General features: G+C 33.4%; 1 protein-coding gene across 2 annotated transcripts in view; it reads left to right on the plus strand.

Moving 5' to 3' along the window:
* LOC106477743 (cadherin-like and PC-esterase domain-containing protein 1) overlaps positions 1–7,657 on the plus strand; it is a 159,058-nt gene that overhangs the window by 34,085 nt on the left and 117,316 nt on the right. Inside the window, exon 1 of one of the 2 annotated variants that reach the window (XM_022381502.1) lies at positions 3,215–3,581. The exons of the other annotated variant lie outside the window; for it this stretch is intronic. The gene's annotated coding sequence lies outside the window, so the exon portion shown is untranslated. Of the gene's footprint in view, positions 1–3,214; positions 3,582–7,657 lie in introns of those variants that run through there. 2 annotated transcript variants of the gene reach the window in all.

The following is a 7,657-nucleotide window of genomic DNA, read 5'->3' on the forward strand; positions in this document are numbered from 1 at the left end:
TCAAAACAAACAAACAAACAGTATTAGTGATGGAACGATATGATACTCATAATTTTGTGTAAACCTCTCCATGAATTCTAGCTACTCTAATATTTTCTCCACATTCCACAACAAAGCAGTCCCTTGTCTCTAGATAATGTATACAGAATTTGCCCTAATGCACAATCTTGTTATTGGAAATCAGTCTGATTTTTAATAAGTATATCTCAAACGATACTCTTTTTTTTATCTACATTAACCTAAATTTCGAACCTCTTTTGTTATAATTAGATATTAATTTTAGCCTGTTTTCACATGGTACAGTAGTAATATTAGTTTTGTTAATACTAAACTGTATGAATGCATTAACTTTAATGAAAGTACGTAATTAAATTGTTTTATGCAGTAGCATACCTAGGCTTATGAAGGTCCTGGGGCGTGAAGATTTTGCCATCATCACTCCCAGTCCCTACACACACACAGATAAAACCTTGTAATGAGCTAATTAGATGTACTGATCGAACTACATTACTTATAATGATTAGAATTCATTGTTTCGTCGGTTGGAGACCATAGCTATTAACAATAATTTCGGCCAACCCAGAAGGCTTAGGTTAGTACTAAATCTACGTACTAAGGCAACAATGCACAATAATCATTGTAATAAGATCATATACTTAAAAATAAAAATAGTAATAACGACAAAATAAAAGTAGATGCATTAAATATTCTAATGATCGCTGTATGTCAGCAATGTGGTAAAATTTTCATTTGTTTAGTCCAATGTTCATGTAAGAAGACAAAAAATAAACTGAATTAGAACACAATTTGTTTCATTTAATATTATAGGGGAGGAGGTGAGGGGGAGTATGAGGGACCCTCTAGTTACTACCCCGTGGGAAGCCTGAAAGAGTTTCAATTATACGTAGGCCTTCTACGAAGTGCATATGTGTATCAGGCAGGTTAATGGGTCCCAAAAAGTGTTTAATATCGTATTATATTCACAAGTGGATCTTTCATAAGTTGGGGACCTGGGGCTCTAAACCTTGAGTCAGTTGCGCCTGCTGTTCCATCTACTTCCATGGTTTTATGCTAATATGCATTTTAGGTAATCCGAAGCTTCTTGTGCGCCTTCGTTCCAGAGTTTCTTTCCATGTTACGAGCTGACCCAATACAACTGAAACCGATTTACCCTTATTCACTGTGTCATTCGGTCCTGTCTTTTGTTGCATTTCCTTAAGGCACCTTTTTTTTATCTTCGTAAATACACTCTGTTCTCAATTTGCTTCATTCCATTTGAACTCAGTAGGAAACTGGTGGCAAGTAAATCTTTTTTTGTGTGTGCAAGAAATGATCTCGAGACAATCAATAACAGTCAACTTGTACAATATAACTGTATGTGGTTGGATCACACCAAATAACTCACCTGAAACACTCTCACAAACCACTCGTGTAGAGTTTAACATCTTAAAAAAAACTTTTGGAGGTGTTCTGACAAAACACTCGTGTCGAGTTTTAACATTTTAAACAATACTCCTAAAGGTACTCTCTCAATACACTTATCACTGAGTCAGATTGGTTTCGGGAAAATCCATTCCTAATCACCAGCCCTGGAGAAGAATAACTCGAGGAATGAGACTAGGTTTGTAGGTTATGTGCATGGTACTTGTGTTGTCGTTTACTCACTACAGTAAACCCATATTTATATAGGTATTTAAAGAATATGCAGCATTAATGCTACTAATTTATTCTTATACGTTACTCAGCGAGTAAACTATTGAATATATTTTCTCTCCTGTCGCCAAAATTGTAAATTTCAGCAAGAAACGTAAAGCCTAGGCTGACATTGTATTTATCATTGGTTGGTGCGTTAGATAAGTTTCGGAGAACTCCAACTTCATCACTAAGCTTAGATAATTCAGAAAAACTACGGTGTGTAAAGAAAGGAGAAGTCAGTCAACAACCAATATGGTGTTTAACATCTAACATCTGAAGGTGCTTTCATAATACACCTTTATGATGTTTGAAACTAAGGTGTGATTTATGTTCCTACAGTTAAATTAATATTTGTCTTGTTAGCGTATTTAAAAACAAGTTTGTTTGCCTATGGAAAAAATACTTTGATTATTGGCAGAATAAAATAGCGTCCTTAACGGTTTCTTTTTCAATACATTTATAGATAACTTTAAAGTCAGAGATGTTGTAGTTTCACTAAAACAAAAGAGAATGAATTTCGAATATCCACATTAGCAGTGTTTTTGTTGTTGTTGTTTTTTGTCGAAGATTTAATGAAATCCCTCCTGTTTCTTTTCAGTGTGAAAAATAAAAATAAATGAAGTGGTACGGATATAGAGAATCCTAAGAATAACGTGGGGATGTTTGTTTCTCGTGGAATGTAAAATCCATAATCAAGTTTAATTAGTTGAAATATATTTCTGATTGACAAACTTATAATTGTGTTAGAAATGAAATATAAAGTTTACCTAGACTTTTAAAAAATTGTAAGGTAACTAGAGCTTATGTCTCTTTTTACCATGTGTTTAAGTATTCAATCACTCAGTTATCTGTTTCAGCACAAAGCTACATAATAGATTGTTTGTGCTCTGTGTACTACAGGGGATCGAACCCCATATTTTAACTTTTTAAGTACATAAACGTACCTCTGACCTATTGGCAGACGTCAGTAAATCACAAAAGCGTTTTAAAGAGTAGAAATGAGTGACTGGCATCTGGTCTTGTATTCTACAATATTTGTTTTTAAAATGAAAAGCTACAAAATTGGCTATATGCGATGTGCCTACCGTGAGTATTAAAACCCGATTTTTAACAGTATAAGCCCTCTAGTTTACATTCCAGCACGCTAAACAATACGCCATGCCAGATTATTGTGTAGTGTTAATTATCTCAAACCCTTAAGTTTTAGTTCTATAAAAGTCTCACTTTAAAAGTGCTTAAGCAAGCTATGAACAATATCGCCTACAGTAATAACAGAATTATTTACTTTTTTATATTTTTTTTTGGTAAGTTTAATTTTTTTTTACAATCTTGTTGCACGTTTTTAAAATTATTTAATGTAATGTTGGGGACTGAAACAAGTTAGTACTTCAAAACTACAAAACAAATAAAAACTTATGTATGTGTACTTTCTTTGGCTCTGTTTTATAAGGCGAAGTTCTCACTAATACCAATAGATGGCGATTATCAAGTCTTAAACAATCCAGTGCTCACTTTCCGTCCAGTGATAAATAAGTCTGAGGAGAAGCTGCCTGGAACTAGAACAGTAAGTAGTGTGACTCTGTAAGGCAAGCAAGACCATGGTCATTGCGGAGAAGCCACTATAATATTAACCACTGTTTACATTTTATAAACAGCTGTGAGACTCGGTCAGAACGTGACAACTTCCTTATCCGTGGCCAATTCTCCACAGCTTTACCCCAATCTTTTGGACAGCTATAAACACAAGATATAAGAAAATATAAGTTAGTTCAGCCAAACAAATTTAACCAGTGATCATGCTTAATTGAAACCTAGCCATCAGACAACTGAAGATGAACAGACCAAACAGACACCTCCTCGGCTAGTGTGTAATGTGGGAATAAATAGTAAGTACTTCTGACGTATATATGTAGGTATGTATGTAGGTAGGTAGATAGATAGATAGCGTTTTTTTCTGTTTGTTCATCGGTATATTTTTTGTTGGAAAAGGTAATAAATCAAAAACTTGGAAAATTATCAAAAATAATTTAGAAAAATGCGCTTTTAAGTGTCTCCAGATAATTATTAAAATTCGTTGAAAATCTTGTTTTTACCCCTACTTTGTTTTAATTGGTAAATACTGTAATATAATTTTAAACATTAGAGATTAAAAGGTAAATCATTACCACACAGGATTGTGGTTTTGAAAACTATAGATATATATTTTTCATTAGAAATCGTGAAGAAAACAAGCAAATCAGAAAAAAATATTGCAGCAAGCATTTCTAAATATTCCAAATTAAAAACTGATTTTTACGAAGCTTCAATGTGTACTTTTTATTCTTATATTGGATTGGCATAAGTCCACCGATGGGACAGCAGTAAGCTTACGGACTTACAAGGTTAAAACCCGTGGTTCGATTACCCGCGGTGGACATAGCAGATAACTCTTGCTCTAAAACAAACAAACATTAGTATATAACACACGCCTATTTATTGCTATTACCTAGTGTTATAACACCTCTCTGAATTCGAAACCTTCGTCCAGTTTATGAGAAAGGAAAAGTTTTCTTACCTAATGAACCAAAAATGTTAACCCATTAATTACTCTGTGTGGATAAAAAAAAATAGTAGTAACTGAGATAAAAGGCTAAATCACTAGCTAGTACATGTGACGAAAAGGCCGTTTTAGCAGTTATAAAATAATAGTGAATGAACCTAAGGGCTAAATTACTGTCTACCAAGGTTCGATAGAACTATAGTCTGAGCGTTTTAAAAATAGCAATAACTTAGTCAAAGGGCTAACTCTCTAGTGTTAGGTGTGGTTGAAGGATAGGTTGATTATATAGAAGCTCAGTTGCGTGTGCTGGAAGACAGTTTGAGTAGCTAAAATGTAACGACATGTTGTGTGTAAGAATATAAATATCTTCCTCTTTATCCCATTGGGCAGGGTTTTAACTCCCAGAGGGGAGTTAGATTGTTAGTGAGATTTTCGAATATTCAGTTTATGATGAAAACATCTGTTGAGTATGTACAATACTAGTAGTTATTTCAATACAGATAAGACACGTTTCACATGCAGAATGATCTATGTGATGCACATCAACAGAAACTGTGAAATATGTTAAAATTCATTCGAAATATCAAGACTATCTTCAGGCGTATTTGATTAATTTTGTGTTTTTTTCTCTTAAAATAATGACATAGGGAATTAATTGGTCAATCAAATGTCTTCACAAAACCACTTTACTTAGTGGACTAACAGATGGTTGATGCACTTATAAAACGGCTGTGACAAATCTGGAAACGTGTGTGTTAACTATAAAGATGACAAATATTTCTGATGAAAAACAAAGAATAATTTTAGGTACAATCTCTCTTTAGATCTTTTTATAGTTTGCATTTTTTAACCAAGGTGATTAAATGTGAGTAGTTGAAGAGTAGATAAAAGAAACTGAACACGTGAATATCACAAAGAACGACACAGCTGAAAGCTTTTATAGAGAAATCAGTAAAGCTGATCATGTAGATTATTAACACATGTAAAATAAGTTGGATATTAACAGGATGGTAAGGACACTGATGGTGAGCAATATATTTACAGATAAAAATGCAAATACGGTCAGATTGTTTATTGAAATCATTAAAAATAAGAAAAAAATGAATTAGATATCAATTGTTGTTGTGGTTAGTAGCCTATTCGATCATCTTAGTCTAACTAATAATTAGTAATAATCTTTTTTATATAACTAGACGCTAACTACTAACTAGTTTTATCTTACGTTTCGGCGGCTAATCTGCTGCAGTCCTCAGGGAAATCCAGAGGGTGCGATCTTGTCTTCTTGGTAGAAGTCCTCATGTCGCCTGACTGGCGTGAAGAGTTTACAAGAAACTCACAGATACGGGTAAAAACCTCAACAGTAAATCAAACCACCCCAACAGGGATAAAGACAAGCGTCATAGACTGTCTAGTTTCCACAATGAACAAGATCTGTAATACCGAAAAAGCAAAGATGGAAGAAAAACGCATCACTACAACCCTCTTTAACAGCAGATACACAAAACACTTGATAAAGAAGAAAATAAAGAAGATATACACCGAGAATAAGCAAGAAGAAAACTACAGATGTACAGTTATATTCCTCTGAGTCAGAAGTCTCTCTGAAACATACAGAGGTTACATAAACAATATAAAGCCAGAATACAATACGGTTGCAGTTAGTACATACCAAACCATCTGAAGGCCCAGTCGAGAGGAAAACAACCATTTTACATCAACTTAACTGATAATATACTCAGTCAACCTTGTACAAAAGTCAACAAAACCTGGATACCACTCTTAAAAACATCCAAGTTGTTATTCAAGTTCTAACATGGTGGACCTCAGTCGAGTGAATAACACACCAGACTTCATCAAGAAAACTTCCATAAAAACTAGCTAGTAATTAGTATCTAGTTATAAGAAAATAGTTACTAATTAATAATTTGACTTAGGTGGTCATATAGGCTACTAACCGCGACAACTAAGTACAGGTTAATCAAGTAATTGTTTGCAAAAAGAGACCTAGTAAAGATAGGTGGCGCTACCGATATGTTAGTAAAGAATTGTGATGGTAAACAACAGAGATGTGGATGTACTTTATAGATTTCCGTAAAACTTGAACCTCTGTTTGTTTGAAATAAAATAGCCAGTTAATAATGTGTAAACAACAGTACAGGTGAAACAATGTGAGTTGGCAAAGTCATTAAAATTAGGTTACAGTGATGATGTGGTTAAAACTAATAGAATAACTGTATGTAACTAAATTAACACAAACTTTATTTAACACAAAAGGAGAAGAAACAAAATTCGATAGAGATTTCAACCAACAATACCATTAGTATAAGTGTCTGAAATATTATTGTTCAATACCATTAGTATAAGTGTCTGAAATTATTATTGTTCAATACCATTAGTATAACTGACTAAAATATTATTGTTCAATACCATTAGTATAACTGACTGAAATATTATTGTTCAATACCTTTAGTATAACTGTCTGAAATTATTATTGTTAATGTCTTCGTGAAAGTGACCATCAAAACCTTTTCTTTTACACAAATGTGAAATGCTGACTTTCTCCTGCCTGTAGTAGTTATGTTTGTACTCTATTTTAGTTTTCCTAATTGTTAATAACTTATATTGGGAATAACTAACACAATACGAGTAAAACATCTAATCCATCACGTGTTAGGCTATACAGAACAACAGGCAGAATTACCAATACTGAAAGTTGTCAAAGTAAAGTGTCGAGTCACGTTGAGCCTCATGGCCACCTCAAGTCGAGTTTCTTCGCTGTGAACTATTTGCTCAGGATTTATTAGAAGACAGCTTAGAAATTTCAAGAAAACTTTAGGATTGTTTTGCGAGTTTTTACTGTCGACATCTTAGTTTAGATGTTATATAATTTGCATTATTTTGTGTAGCTGTATCCGTACCACTGCCCAATAAAGTTCAAAAATACTGAAATATTTTCACTATTTTTTTTAATTCTGAATTTTTGACCTGCATTGAAAAGTACTGAGGTTTAGAAGAACCAGAATATATTCATGTAATTTATTGTGCAGCTTTCATTTTTGCGGCTTTTTAACAATTTGAATTTCAAAATGTGTCTTAAAAGTTATCTTTCATGAGCTTGCCTTTCTGGATTACAACGAATCGCGTTCAAATGTTGTCATGTTCTTTCTCGTCGACAATACCTGAATGTTTTCATGTTCTTTTACGTGTGGTTAATGGATCATCATTCACAATACCTGAATGTTTTCATGTTCTTTTTCGTGTGGTTAATGGATCAATATCCACAATAACTGAATGTTCTCATGTTCTTTCTCGTGTGGTTAGTGGATCAATATCCACAATAACTGAATGTTTTCATAATGGCTGGAGACGGCTTGAATGGGTAATGAAGAAAAACTTTAATATAACAGCAAATGTACAACGTTT

The sequence above is a fragment of the Limulus polyphemus genome, unplaced genomic scaffold (assembly GCF_000517525.1).
Source record: "Limulus polyphemus unplaced genomic scaffold, Limulus_polyphemus-2.1.2 Scaffold169, whole genome shotgun sequence".
NCBI classification, from domain to species: domain Eukaryota; kingdom Metazoa; phylum Arthropoda; class Merostomata; order Xiphosura; family Limulidae; genus Limulus; species Limulus polyphemus.